Source organism: Armigeres subalbatus, chromosome 1 (assembly GCF_024139115.2).
Source record: "Armigeres subalbatus isolate Guangzhou_Male chromosome 1, GZ_Asu_2, whole genome shotgun sequence".
In the NCBI taxonomy this organism is placed as follows: Eukaryota; Metazoa; Arthropoda; class Insecta; order Diptera; family Culicidae; genus Armigeres; species Armigeres subalbatus.
In genome coordinates, this window is record NC_085139.1 from 196,808,633 (window position 1) to 196,822,512 (window position 13,880).

At 43.0% G+C, this 13,880-nt stretch overlaps 1 pseudogene; it reads right to left on the reverse strand.

The window, feature by feature from the left end:
* Positions 1-13,880, reverse strand: part of LOC134206885 (sporozoite surface protein 2-like) — a 78,745-nt pseudogene that overhangs the window by 39,500 nt on the left and 25,365 nt on the right.

Genomic DNA, 13,880 nt, shown 5'->3' on the forward strand with positions numbered 1-13,880 from the left:
TTTCTGGTTTTCTGGGTTCTGGAGTTTCTGGTTCCTGAGTTTCTAAGGTTTCTATTTCTGGGTTCTAGTTTTTCTGAGTTTTCTGGGTTTCTGTTTCTATGGGCCTCAATTCTGGGTTTCTAAATTTCTGAGTTTTCTAAGTTCAAATGTTCTGAGTTTCTGGGTTTTCTGGTTCTGAGTTCTGGTTTCCTAGGTTCTGGTTCTAAATTTCTGGGTTTCTGGTTTCTGGGTTTCTGGGTTCTGAGGTTCTGGGTTTCTGGGTTTCTGGGTTCTAAAGTTTCTGGGTTCTGGGTTTCTGGGTTTCTGGGTTTCTGGGTTTCTGGGTTTCCGTTCTGGGTTTTCTGGGTTTCTGAGTTTCTGGGTTTCTGGGTTTCTGGGTTTCTGGGTTTCTGGGTTTCTAAAATTTCTAGTTTCTAAATTTCTGAGTTTCTATGAGTTTCTGGGTTTCTGAAATTTCTAAATTTCTAAATTTCTAAATTTCTAAAATTCTAAATTTCTAAATTTCTAAATTTCTAAATTTCTAAATTTCTAAATTTCTAAATTTCTAAATTTCTAAATTTCTAAATTTCTAAATTTTTAAATTTCTAAATTTCTAAATTTCTAAATTTCTAAATTTCTAAATTTCTAAATTTCTAAATTTTCTAAATTTCTAAATTTCTAAATTTCTAAATTTCTAAATTTCTAAATTTCTAAATTTCTAAATTTCTAAATTTCTAAATTTCTAAATTTCTAAATTTCTAGATTTCTAAATTTAATTTCAATTTCTAAATTTCTAAATTTCTAAATTTCTTTCTAGGCTTTATAAATTTCTAAATTTCTAAATTTCTGAATTTCTAAATTTCTAAATTTCTAAATTTCTAAATTTCTAAATTTCTAAATTTCTAAATTTCTAAATTTCTAAATTTCTGGATTTCTAAATTTCTTAATTTCCTAGGTTTCCTGGTTTCTAGGTTTTCTGAGTTTCTGAGTTTCTGGGTTTCAGGAGTTTCCTGAGTTTCTGGAGTTTTCTGAGTTTCCTGAGTTCCTAAGGTTCTAAGGTTTCTGGGTTTCTGAGTTTCCTGAGTTTCTAGGTTTCCTGGGTTTCCTGAGGTTCTGAGTTTCTGGTTTCTGAGTTTCTGGGTTTCTGGGTTCCTGGGTTTCCTGGAGTTTTCTGGGTTTCTGGGTTTCTGGGTTCCTGAGTTTTCTGGGTTTCTGAGTTTCTGGGTTCCTGGGTTTCCTGGGTTTCTGGTTCCTGGGTTTCTGGGGTTTTCTGGGTTTCTGGGATTTCTGAGTTTCTGGGTTCCTGGGTTTCTGGGTTTCTGGGTTTCCTGAGTTTTCTGGTTTCTGGTTCTGGGTTTCTGGGTTTCTGGGTTTCTGGGTTTTCTGGGTTCCTGGGTTTTCTGGTTTCTGGGTTTCTGGGTTTCTGGTTTCTGGGTTTCTGGGTTTCTGGGTTTCTGGGTTTCTGGGTTTCTGGGTTTCTGGGTTTCTGAGTTTCTGGGTTTTCAGGTTTCTGGGTTTCTGGGTTTCTGGGTTCTGGGTTCTGGGTTCCTGGGTTTCTGGGTTTCTGGGTTTCTGGGTTTCAGGTTTCCTGGGTTTCCTGGGTTCTGGGTTCTGGGTTCTGGGTTTCTGGGTTCTGGGTTTCTGGGTTTCTGGGTTTCTGGGTTTTCTGGGTTTCTGGGTTCCTGGGTTTCTGGGTTTCTGGGTTCTAAGTTTCTGGGTTCTGGGTTCCTGAGTTTCTTTCTGGGTTTCTGGGTTCTGGGTTTCTGGGTTTCTGGGTTCCTGAGTTTCTGGGTTCCTGGGTTTCTGGGTTTCTGGGTTTCTGGGTTCTGGGTTTCAGGTTTCTGGGTTTCCTGGGTTTCTGGGTTTCTGGGTTCTGGGTTCCTGGGTTTCTGGGTTTTCTGGGTTTCTGGGTTTTCCCTGGGTTTCTGGGTTTCTGGGTTTCTGGGTTCTGGGTTTCTAGTTTCTGGGTTTCCTGGGTTTCTGGGTTTCTGGGTTTCCTGGGTTTCTCAGGTTTCTGGAGTTCTGAGTTTTCTGGGTTGTCCTGGGTTTCCTGTGGTTTCTGGGTTTGGTTCCTGGGTTTCTGAGTTTTCTGGGTTTCTGAGTTTCTGGGTTCTGGGTTCTGGGTTTCTGGGTTTCTGGGTTTCCTGGGTTTTTCTGGGTTTCTGGGTTTCTGGGTTTTCTGAGTTTCTGGGAGTATCCTAGTTTCTGGGTTCCTGAGTTTCTGGGTTTTCTGGGTTTCTGAGTTTCTGGGGTTTCTGGGTTCCTCCTGGGTTTCTGTTTCTAATTTCTAGTTTCAGGTTCTGGGTTTCCTGGGTTTATGATTTCTGGGTTTCCTGGGTTTCTGGGTTTTCCTGGAGTTCCTGAGTTCCCGGGTTCTGAGGTTCCTGGTTCCTGGGTTTCCTGAACCTGGGTTTCTGGTTCCAGGTTTCTGGGTTTCTGAGTTTCTGGGTTGCTGAGTTTCCTGGGTTTTCTGGGTTTTCTGGGTTCTGGGTTTCCTGGGTTTCTGGGTTCTGGGTTTCTGGGTTTCCTGGAGTTTCTGGGTTTCTGGGTTTCTGGGTTCTGGGTTTCCTGAGTTTTCCTGGGTTTCTGAGTTTTCTGGGTTTCTGGGTTTCTGGGTTCAGGTTCTGAGTTTGCTGGGTTCAGGTTTCTGGGTTTCTGGGTTTTCCTGGGTTTCCTCAGGGATTTTCTGGATTTCCTGGGTTTTCTGGAGTTTTCTGGGTTTCCTGGGTTTTCTGAGTTTCTGGGTTTCCTGGGTTTCCTGGGTTTTCCTGGGTTTTCTGGGTTTCTGGGTTCCTGGGTTTCTGAGTTTCTGGGTTTCTGGGTTTTCTGGGTTCTGGGTTCTGGGTTTCTGGGTTCTCAGGTTTTCTGGGTTCCTGGGTTTCTGGGTTTCTGGGTTCCTGGGTTTCCTGGGTTTCTGGGTTTTCCTGGGTTTCTGGTTTCTGGGTTTCTGGGTTCCTGGGTTTCTGGGTTTTCCTGGGTTTCCTGGGTTCCTGGGTTTCTGGGTTTCTGGGTTTCCTGGGTTTCTGGGTTTCTGGGTTTCTGGGTTTCTGGTTCAAATTCTGGGTTTCTGGGTTTCCTGGGTTCTATAAGGTTTCTGGGTTTTCTGGGTTTCTGGGTTTCTGGAGTTTTCTGAGGTTCTGGGTTTCAGTTTCTGGGTCTTCTGGGTTCTGGGTTTTCTGGTTCTAGTTTCTGCAGGTTTCTGGTTCCTGGGTTTTCTGGGTTTCTGGGTTTTCTGGGTTCTGGGTTTTCCTGGGTTTCCTGAGTTCTGGGTTTCTGGGTTTTCTGGGTTCCTGGGTTTCTAAAATTTTACAAAATTTCCCCAAATTTCTAAATTTTACAAATTTTACAAAAGGTTTCTGGGTTTCTGGGTTTCTGAGAATTTCTAGGATTTCTGGAATTTCCTGGGTTTTCTGGGATTTAAATTCTGGGTTCAGGTTTTCTGGGTTTCCTGGGTTCTGAGTTTCTGGGTTTCCTGGGTTCAAATTCCTGGAGTTTCTGGGGTTTTTTAAATTTCTGGGTTTCTAAATTTCTAAATTTCTAAATTCCTGGGTTTCATTTCTGGGTTTCCTGGGTTTCTGGGATTTCCTGGAGTTAAATTCTGGGTTTCTGGGTTTCTAATTCCTGGGTTTCTAAATTTCTTAGTGCAATTTTAAATTTCTAATTTAATTTATTCTAAATTTCTAAATTTCTGGGTTTCTGAATTTCTGGGTTTCTGGGTTTCTGGGTTTCCTGGGTTCTGGGTTTCCTAAGGTTCTGGGTTGCCCTAGGTTTCTGGGTTCTGGGTTTCTGGGTTTCTGAGTTTCCTGGTTTCAGTTTCTGGTTTTCTGGGTTTCTGGGTTTCTGAGGTTTCTGGTTTCTGAGGTTCTGAGTTTTCCTGGGTTTCTGGGTTTCTGGGTTTCCTGGGTTTCTAGGGTTTCCTGGGTTCCTGAGTTTCTGGTTTCCTGGGTTCCTGGGTTTCTGGGTTTCTGGGTTTCCTGGGTTCTGGGTTGAGCGGTTTCTGGGTTTCTGGTTTCTGGGTTTCTGGGTTCTGGGTTTCCTGGAGTTTCTGGGTTTCCTGGGTTTCTGGGTTTCTGGGTTTCTGGGGTTTTCTGGGTTTCTGGAGTTTTCCTGGGTTTCTGGGTTCTGGGTTTCTGGGTTTCTGGGTTCTGGGTTCCTGGGTTTTCCTGGGTTCCTGGGTTTTCTGGGTTCTGGGTTTTCTGGGTTTCTGGTTCCTGGGTTTTCTGGGTTCTGGGTTTCTGGGTTCTGGGTTTCTGGGTTTCTGGAGTTAGGTTCCTGGGTTTCTGGGTTCCTGAGGTTTCTGGGTTTCTGGGTTTCTGGGTTTCCTGGGTTCCTGGAATTTCTGGGTTTCGTTTCTGGAATTTCTGGGTTTCTGGGATTTCTGGTTTACATGGGTTCAGGTTTCCTGGGTTTCTGGGTTTTCTAAGGAATCTGGGTTCTAGTGGTTTTCAGGTTCTGGGTTTCTGGGTTTCTGGGTTCCTAGGTTTTCTGGGTTTCTGGGTTCTGGGTTTTCTGGGTTTCCTGGGTTTCTGGTTCCTAAATTTCCTAAAATCTTTAAATTGAAATGAAATTGAGTTAAATTTCTAAATTTCTAAATTTCTAGATTTGGTTTAATTTCTAAATTTCTGGGTTTCTAGATTTCTGGGTTCTAAATTTCTGGGTTTCTGGGTTTTCTGGGTTCTGGAGTTTCTGGGTTTCTAAATTTCTGGTTTCTGGGTTTCCAGGTTTTTCTGGATTTTCTGAGTTCTGGGTTCTGGGTTTCTGGGTTCCTGAGTTTTGGGTTTCTGGGTTTCCTGGGTTTCTGGAGTTTACAATTTAAGGGTTCTGGTTTTCTGGGGTTCTAAATTTTCAAGTTTCTAAATTCTGGGTTTCTGGGTTTCTGGGTTTTCTGGGTTTCCTGAGTTCCTGAGTTTCTGGGTTTCTGGGTTTCCTGGGTTCCTGGGTTCTCAGGTTTTCCTGGAGTTTCTGGGTTTCCTGGGTTTCTGGGTTTCTGGGTTTCTGAGTTTTCTGGGTTTCTAGGTTCCCTGGGTTTCTGGGTTTCTGGGTTTCCTGGGTTTCTGGGTTTTCTGGGTTCCTGGGTTTCTGGGTTCTGAGTTTTCTGGTTTTCTGGGTTCTGGGTTTCTGGGTTTCCTGGGTTTCCTGGGTTTCTGGGTTTCTGGGTTCTCAGGATTCCTGGGTTTCCTGGGTTTCAGGTTCTGGGTTTCTGGGTTCCTGGGTTTCTGGGTTCTGGGTTTCTGGGTTTCTGGGTTTTCTGGGTTTCTGGGTTTCTGGGTTCTGGGTTCTGGGTTCTCAGGTTTCTGGGTTTCTGGGTTTTCTGGGTTTCTGGGTTTCTGGGTTTCAGGTTTCCTGGGTTTCCTGTTTTAGGTTTCTGGGTTCTGGTTTCTGGGTTTCCTGGGTTTTCTGGGTTTGGTTCCTGGGTTTCTGGTTTCCTGGGTTTCTGGGTTTCTGGGTTTTCTGGGTTTCTGGGTTTTCTGGGTTCCTGGGTTCTGGGTTTCTGGGTTTCCTGGGTTCTGGTTTCTGGGTTTCTGGGTTCTGGGTTCTGAGTTTCCTGGGTTTCTAAATTTCTGGGTTTCTGGGTTTCTGGGTTTCTGGAGTTTCTGAGGTTTCTGGGTTTCTGGGTTTTGAGTTCCTGGGTTTCTAGGTTTCTGGTTTCTGGGTTCCTGGGTTCCTGAGTTGGTCTGGGTTCTGGTTCCTGGGTTTCTGGGTTTCACTGGAGTTTCTGGGTTTTCTGGTTTCTGGGTTTCTGGGTTTCTGGGTTTTCTGGGTTTCCTGGGTTTCAGAGTTCCTGGGTTCTGGGTTCGGTTCCTGGTTCTGAGGTTTCCTAAGGTTTTCCTGGGTTTCCTGGGTTTCTGGTTTTCGGTTGGGTTTCTGGGTTTCTGGGTTCCTGGGTTTCCTGGGTTTCTGGGTTTTCTCGGTTTCTGGGTTTTCTGGGTTTCCTGGGTTTCACGTTTGGTTCTGGGTTTTCTGGTTTCTGGAGTTCCTGGGTTTTCTAAGGTTTTCTGGGTTTCCTAAATTTCTAAATTTCTAAATTTCTAAATTTCTAAATTTCTAAATTTCCTAAATTTCTAAATTTCTAAATTTCTGGGTTTCCTAGTTTTCTGGGTTTCTGATTTCTAAAATTTCTAAATTTTAATTCTGGGTTCTGGGTTTCTAAATTTCTAAATTCTAAATGGGTTTCTGGGTTTTCTGGGTTTTCCTAAATTTCCTGGGTTTCTAGGTTTCTGGGTTTCTGGGTTTCTGGGTTCTGGGATTTCTGGGTTTCTGGTTCCTAAATTTCAATTTCTAAATTTCTAAAATTTAAATTTCTAAATTTCTAAATTTCTAAATTTCTAGAATTTTCTAAATTTCTAAATTTCTAAATTTCTAAATTTCTAATTTCTAAATTTCCTGAAACTTCTAAATTTCTAAATTTTCTAAATTTCTAGAATTCTAAATTTCTAAATTTCTAATTTCTAAATTTCTAAAATTCTAAATTTCTAAATTTCTAAATTTCTAAATTTCTAAATTTCTAAATCTTTAAATTAGAACAAATTCCAGAATTTCTAATTCTAAATTTCTAAATTCTATTTCTAAATTTACTAAAATTTCTAAATTTCTAAATTTCTAAATTTCTAAATTTCTAAATTTCTAAATTTCTAAATTTCTAAATTTCTAAATTTCTAAATTTCTAAATTTCTAACTTTTTAAATTTTTAACTTTATTGATTTTTAAATTTTTAAATTTCTAAATTTTCTAAGGTTTCACAAATTTCTGATTTCCTGAGGTTTCTAGGAGTTTTCTGGGTTCTGGGATTTCTGGATTCTAAATCTGGGTTTCCTGGGTTTGGTTTCCTGGGTTTCCTAAGTTTCTAGATTTCCTGGGTTTCTGAGTTTCCTGAGTTTCTGGAGTTCTAAAGAACATAGGTACTTTAAATTAGAATGGAGATTTTCTGGGTTTCCTGGAGTTTCTGAGTTTCCTGAGATTTCTGGGTTCCTAAGGGTTTCCTAGAGTTTTCTGGGTTCCAGGGTTTTACTGGGTTCAGTTTCTGGGTATCTAATTCTGGGTTCCAGGAGATTTCTGGGTTTCTGGGTTTCTGGGTTTCTGGGTTTCTAGGTTTCTAAGGAGTTTTCTAGGGTTGGCTGGAATTTTCCGGTTTTCACAGGTTCCTGGAGTTCTGGTTTCTGGTTTTCTAAATTTCTAAAGGTTCCTGGGTTTCTGGGTTTTCCTGGGTTTCCTGCAGTTTTCTGGGTTTCACTCAGGTTTTCAAGTCTTCAAGTTGGAATGGGTTGGCTGGATTTTCCTGGGTTTCTGGGTTCTGAGGTTTCCTGGGTTTTCCTAAATTTCCCTAGGTTTCTGAGTTTCCTGAGTTTCCTGGGTTTCCTGGGTTTCTGGGTTTCAGGGTTTCCTGAGTTTCTGGGTTTTCTGGGTTCATTTTGGGTTTCTGGGTTTTCCTGGGTTTCTGGAGTTTTCAGGTTCTCTGGGTTTCCTGGGTTTCATTTCATTCAGGATAAATTTCTGGGTTTCTGGGTTTCCTGGGTTCCTGGATTTTCTGGATTTCTGGGTTCTGGGTTTTCCTGAGTTTTCCTGGGTTGTGGAGTTTTCTGGGTTTCCTGGGTTCTGGGTTTGAAGTCCTGGGTTTCTAGTTTTCTGGGTTTCTAAGGGTTTTCCTGGGTTTTCTGGGTTCTGAGGTTTCTGGGTTCCTAAAAGGGTTCCTGGAGTTTTCCAGGTTTCTAGGTTCCTGGAGTTTCCTGAGTTTCTGGGTTCAAGGTTCCAGGTTCTCAGGTTTCTGGGTTTCTGAAATCCTGGGTTCCTAGATTGAAATGGGTTTTCCTGAGATTTCTGCAAGTTTCTGGGTTTTCCTGGGTTCCTGGTCTGATGTTTCTGAATTTCTGGTTCTGGAGTTTTCCTAGGTGTCTTGGGTTTCTGTAAGGTTTCTAAGGTTTCTGGGTTTTCCTGGTGTCTGGGTTCCTGGGTTTTAAGGTTTCTGGGTTTCCTGGAGTTTCTGGATTTCAGGTTTTCTGGAGTTCTGAGGTTTCTGGGTTTTGGGTCCTGGGTTTTTCCTGGGATTTCTGGGTTTCCTGGGTTCTCAGGTTTCTGGGGTTTCCTGGGTTTCCTGAGGTTCTGGGTTCTGGGTTCCTGGGTTTTCTGATTTGGTTTCCTGAGGTTCCCAGGTTCTGGGTTTCTAGTTCTAGGTTCCTAAGTTTCTGAGTTTCCTGGGTTTCTGAGGTTTTCTGGGTTCTAAGTTTCTGGGTTTCTGGGTTTCTGGGTTTCTGGGTTTTCTGGGATTTCTCGGTTTCTGGATTTTCTCAAGGTTTCTAGGTTTCCTGAGTTCTTGGGGTTTGAACAGGTTTCTGGGTTCCTGGAGTTTCACAGATCTTTCAGGTTTCAGGTGGGTTAGCTGAGTTTCTGGGTTTCTGGTTCTGGGTTTTCTCAGAGTTTTCTGGGTTTTCTGGGTTCTGGCAGATTTCTGGGTTTCTGGAGTTTCTGGATTTCCTGGGATTTCTGAGTTTCTGGGTTTCTGGAGTATCTGCAAGGTTTCCTGGGTTCCTGGGTTTTCTCTGGGATCAGGTTCTGGGTTTCCTGGGTTTCTGGGTTATGCTGGTTTCTGGGTTTCTCAGGGTTTTCTCAGGTTTCTGGATACAAATTTCTGGGTTTCTGGGGTTTCTGGGTTTTCACAGGTTTTCTGAGTTTCTGGAGGTTTTCTGGGTTTCTGGGTTCTCAAGGTTTCCTGGGTTTCTGGGTTTCCTGAGGTTTCAGGATTTTCCTGGGTTTTCTGAATTTTCTGGGTTCCTGTGGTTTCCTGGGTTTCTGGGTTTTCTGGGTTTCGTTTGGAGTTTCTGGAGTTTCCTGGGTTCTCAGTCTGGGTTCTGGATTTCTGGAGTTTTCTGGAACAGTTTTCCTGGAATTTTAAGTTTCTGGAGTTTCCTGAGTTTCTGGGTTCTGGGTTCAAGGTTCTGGTTCCTGGGATTTCTGGGTTTCTGGGTTTCCTGGGTTCTGGGTTCCTATAGGGTTCCTGGGTTCAGGTTCTGGGTTTTCCTGAGGTTCTGGGTTTCTGAGTTTCTAGTTCCTGGGGTTTCTGGGTGCAAGTTCCTGGGTTTTCCTGGGTTTTCAAGTTTCTGGGTTTCTGGGTTCTGGGTTTTCCTGGGTTCCTGGGTTTTCCTGGGTTTCCAGGTTCCTGAGTTCTGGGTTTCCTGGAGTTTTCTGGGTTTCTGGGTTTCTGGGTTTCTGGGTTTCCTGGGTTCTGGGTTCCTGGGTTCCTGGGTTTTCTGGGTTTCTGGGTTTCCTGGGTTCCTGAGTTTCCTGGGTTGTCAGGTTCTGGAGTTTCCTGGGTTCTGGTTTGGGTTCCTGGGTTGCGGTTCTGGGTTTCTGGGTTCCTGGGTTCTGGGTTTATGGGTTTCTGGGTTTCAGGTTTTCTGGGTTCCTGGGTTCCTGGGTTCTGAGTTTTCTGAGTTCCTGGGTTTCCTGGGTTTTTCCTGGGTTTCTGGGTTCCTGGGTTTCCTGGGTTTCCTGGGTTCTATGGGTTTCCTAAGGTTCTGGGTTCTAGGTTTCTAGGTTTTATGAGTTTTCTGGGTTTCTGGGGTTCTGGGTTCTGGGTTCCAGGTTTCCTGAGTTTTCTGGGTTTCTGGGTTTCTGGGTTTCTGGGTTTCCTAGGTTTCCTGGGATTTCTGGGATTTGCTGGTTTCTGAGTTCCTGGGTTCCTGGAGTTTCTGGGTTCTGGGAACCTGGGTTTTGGGTTTCTGGGTTTTCCTGAGTTCTGGAGTTTCAGGATTTCCTGGAGTTTCTGGAGTTCCTGGGTTCCTGGATTTCCTGGGTTTCTGGGGTTGCCTGAGTTTCTGGAGTTTTCTGGGTTTCCTGAGGTTCCTGAGTTTCTGGTTCTGAGTTTCTAGGTTTCCTGAAGTGTCTGGGTTCTGGGTTTCCTGAGTTTCCTGAGTTTTTTGAACAACTTGATTTCTAGGTTTCTGGGTTTGCCTGGGTTCCTGGAGTTTCCTGGGTTTCTGGGTTTCTGGATTTCCTAGGTTTTCCTGGGTTCTGGAGTTCCTGGGTTCCTGGAGATTTCTGGTTCCTGGGTTTTCCCAGGTTTCCTGGGTTTAGGTTTCTGGGTTCTCTGGGTTTGGTGCCTGGGTTTCCTGGAGGTTCTGGGTTTCTGGGTTTCTGGGTTTCTGAGTTTTCTGGAGTTTCTGGAGTTTTCCTGGAGCACCTGGGTTCCTGGGTTTCTGGGTTTCCTGAGTTTCTGGGTTTCCTGGGTTTCTGGGTTTGGTTTTCAGGTTCCTGAAGTTTCCTGAGTTTTCTGGGTTTCTGGATTTCCTGGGATTTCTGGGTTTCTGGGTTCTCAGGTTTTCCCAGGTTTCTGGGGTTTCTGAGTTTTCTGGGTTTCCTGGGTTTCCTGAGTTTCCTGGGTTCTGGGTTTCTGGGTTTCTGGGTTTCTGAGTTTTCTGGGATTTCTGGAGTTTCTGGGTTTCCTGAGTTTTCTGGGTTTTCTGGGTTTCTGGGTTTCTGGGTTTCTGGGTTCCTGGGGATTTTCCTGGGTTTGCTGGTTTTTTCCTGGTTTTCTGAGTTTTCCTGGGGATTTTGGGTTTTCTGGGTTTCTGGGTTTCTAAGGTTTTCTAGGTTTCCTGGGTTTCTGGGTTTCTGGGTTTCTGAGTTCTGGGTTCTGGTTCTGGGTTTCTGGGTTCTGGTTCTGGTTTCTCAGGTTCTGGGTTTCTGGGTTTCTGGGTTTCCTGGGTTTCCTGGGTTCTGGGATTGGACCTGGGTTTCTAGGTTTCTGGGTTTTCTGGGTTTCTGGGTTTCTGGGATTTCTGGGTTCTGGGTTTCTGGGTTCCTAAGTTTTCTGGATTTCTAAAATTTCTAAATTCTGGGTTCCAGAATTTCTAAATTTCTGAAGTTCTAAGTTTCTGAGTTACAAGTTTCCAGATTTTAAGTTTCTAGGTTCTAAATTTCTAGAGTTCTGGGATTCTGAATTTCTAAATTTCTAAATTTCAAATTTCCTAAATTTCTAAATTTCTAAATTTTTAAATTTCTAAATTGACAAATTTCTAAATTTCTAAATTTCTAAATTTCTAAATTTCAATTTCTAAATTTCTAGAATTTCTGAAATTTCACAAATTTCTAATTCTAAATTTCTAATTTCTAAATTTCTAAATTTCTAAATTTCGTCTTTAAAATTAGAGAAATAGAAATTGAGTAAAATTTCTGAAATTTCTACAGAATTCTAAATTTCCTAAATTTCCTAAATTTCCTAAATTTCTAAATTTTCTAAATTTCTAAATTTCTAAATTTCTAAATTTCTAAATTTCCTAATTTCTAGAATTTCCTAAATTTCTAAATTTCTAAATTTCCTAAATTTCTAAATTTCTAAATTTCCTAAATTTCTAAATTTCTAAATTTCTAAATTTCTAAATTTCCCTAAATTTTCTAAATTTCTAAATTTCTAAATTCCTAAATTTCTAAATTTCTAAATTTTCTAAATTTCCTAAATTTCTAAATTTCCTAATTTTCTAATTTTCCAATTTTATAAATTTCTAAATTTCAAAATTTCTAATTTCTAAGGTTCTGGTTCTAGGTTTCCTGAGTTTCTAGGTTTCTGGAGTTTTCTAAGGTTTCTGGAGTTTCTAGGTTTCCTGGAGGTTCTGCAAGTTCTGGGTTTCTGGGTTCCTGAGTTTCTGGAGGTTCCTGGGTTCCTGAATTTCCTGAGTTCTGGGTTTTCCCAGGTTTCCTGGGTTCTGGGTTTCCTGGGTTCCTGGGGTTCCTGGGTTCTGGGTTTCCTGGGGATTTCCTGGGTTTCTGGGTTTCTGGGTTCCTGAGTTCCTGGGTTCTCAGGGTTTTCTGAGTTTTCTGGAGTTTCTGGGTTTCCTGGGTTGACTCTGGGTTTCTGAGTTTCTGGGTTTTATGGGTTTTCTGGAGTAATCTGGGTTCCTGGGTTTCTGGGTTTCTGGGTTTTGGGTTTCTTGGTTTCCTGGTTCTGGGTTTCCTGGGTTTCTGGGTTTCTGGGTTTCCTGGGTTTCTGAGTTTTCTGAGTTTTCTGGAGTTTCTGGGTTTCCTGGGTTCCTGGGTTTCTCGGTTTGGTTCCTGGGTTTCTGGGTTTCTGGGTTTCTGAGTTTTCTGGGTTTCTGGGTTTCTGGGTTTCTCAGGTTTCCTGGTTTCTGGGTTCCTGGGGTTTCTGGGTTTCTGGGTTCCTGGGTTTCTGGGTTTTCTGGGTTCCTGGGTTTTCCTGGGTTCTCTTGGGTTCCTAGGGTTTCTGGGTTTCTGGGTTTCTGGGTTTCTGAGTTTCTGGGTTTCTGGGTTTCTGGGTTTCCTGGAGATCTTGGTTTCCTGGAGTTTCTGGGATTTCCTGAGTTTCTAAGTTTCTGGGTTCCCAGGTTTCTGAGTTTCTGGGTTTCTGGGTTCAAGGTTTCACTGAGTTTCTGGGTTTTGAGTTTCCTGAGTTCTGGGTTTCCTGAGTTTCTGAGTTTTTGAAGGTTTCTAGTTTTCTGGGAGTTTCTGGATTTCCTGGGTTCCTCAGGTTTCTGGGTTCTGGGTTTCCTGGGTTCCTGAGTTTCTGAGTTTCTGGTTCTGGGTTCTGGGTTTCAGGTTTCTGGATTTCTGGGTTTCCTGGGTTCTGCAGGTTCTGGGTTCTCAGCTTCTGGGTTTCTGGGTTTCTGGGTTTCTGGGTTTTCTGGAATTTCTAGGTTCCTGGGTTTCTGGGTTCTGGGTTTTCTAGGTTTCTGAGTTTCCTGGGATTTCTGGGGTTTCTCAAGGTTTCCTGGGTTTCCTGGGTTCTCCTGGGTTCCTGGGTTTCTGGGTTTCCTGGAGGTTCTCAGTTGGAGTTTCTGGAATTTTCTGGATTCTGGGTTTCCTGGGTTTTCTGGGTTTCTGGGTTTCTGAGTTTCAGTTTCGTTGGGTTTCTGGTTTCTTGGTTCCTGGGTTTTCTGGGTTTCTGGGTTCCTAGATCTTGAGTTGAGTGGATTGGCTGGGTTCCAGGGGTTCTGAGTTTCCTGGGTTTCTGGGTTCCTGGGTTCCTAAGGTTTCTGGGTTTCCTGGGTTCTGGGTTTCTGAGGTTCCTGGGTTTCTGGGTTTCTCGTTCCTGGAGTTCGGTTCTCAGGTTTTAAGGTTTCTGGGTTTCCTGGGTTTCTGGGTTCTGGTTTCTGGGTTCTGGGTTTCTGAGTGCTGCGTTTCTAAGTTTCCTAGGTTTTCTGGTTTCTGAGTTCTGAGTTTCCTGGGTTCTGGTTTCTCAGTTTCTGGTTTCTAGGGTTTCTGATTTCTGAGTTTCTGAGGTTTCTAGTTTCCTGGAGTTTCTCAGGTTTCCAGGTTCCTGGTTTCCTGGGTTTCTGAGTTTTCTGGGTTTCCTGGGTTCTGGGTTCTAGGTTTCTGAGTTTCCTGGGTTCTGTGGAGTTTCTGGGATTTTCCTGGGTTCTAGGTTTGGACAGTTTTCTGAGTTTCTGAGTTCTTCTGAGTTTCTCCTGGGTTTCCTGGATTTCTGGGTTTCTGGGTTTCAGGTTTCTAAGGTTCTGGTTTCCTGGGTTTCTGGGTTTCTGGTTCCTTGGTTTCTGGGTTCCTGGGGTTCTGGGTTTTGGTTTTCCTGGGTTTCCTGGGTTTCTGAGTTTCTGGGTTCCTGGGTTTTCTGGAGTTTCCTGGGTTTTAGGTTTTCAGGTTTCTGGTTTCTAGGTTTCTGGGTTCACCAGGTTGCCTGTTTCTGGTTCTGAGTTTTCCTGGGTTTCCTGAGTTTCTGGGTTTTCTAGGTTTCTGGGTTTCTGAGTTTCTGGAGTTTTCTGGGTTTTCTGGAGTTTCAGGTTCTGGTTCAAGGTTTTCTGGGTTTTCTGAGTTTCTGGGTTCTGGTTCAGTTTCCTGAGTTTTCTGAGTTTCTGGGTTTCCGTTCTGGAGTTTCTGGGTTTCTGGGTTTCTGGGTTTCTGGTTCTGGTTCTGGGTTTCTGGGTTCTGGGTTCCTGGGT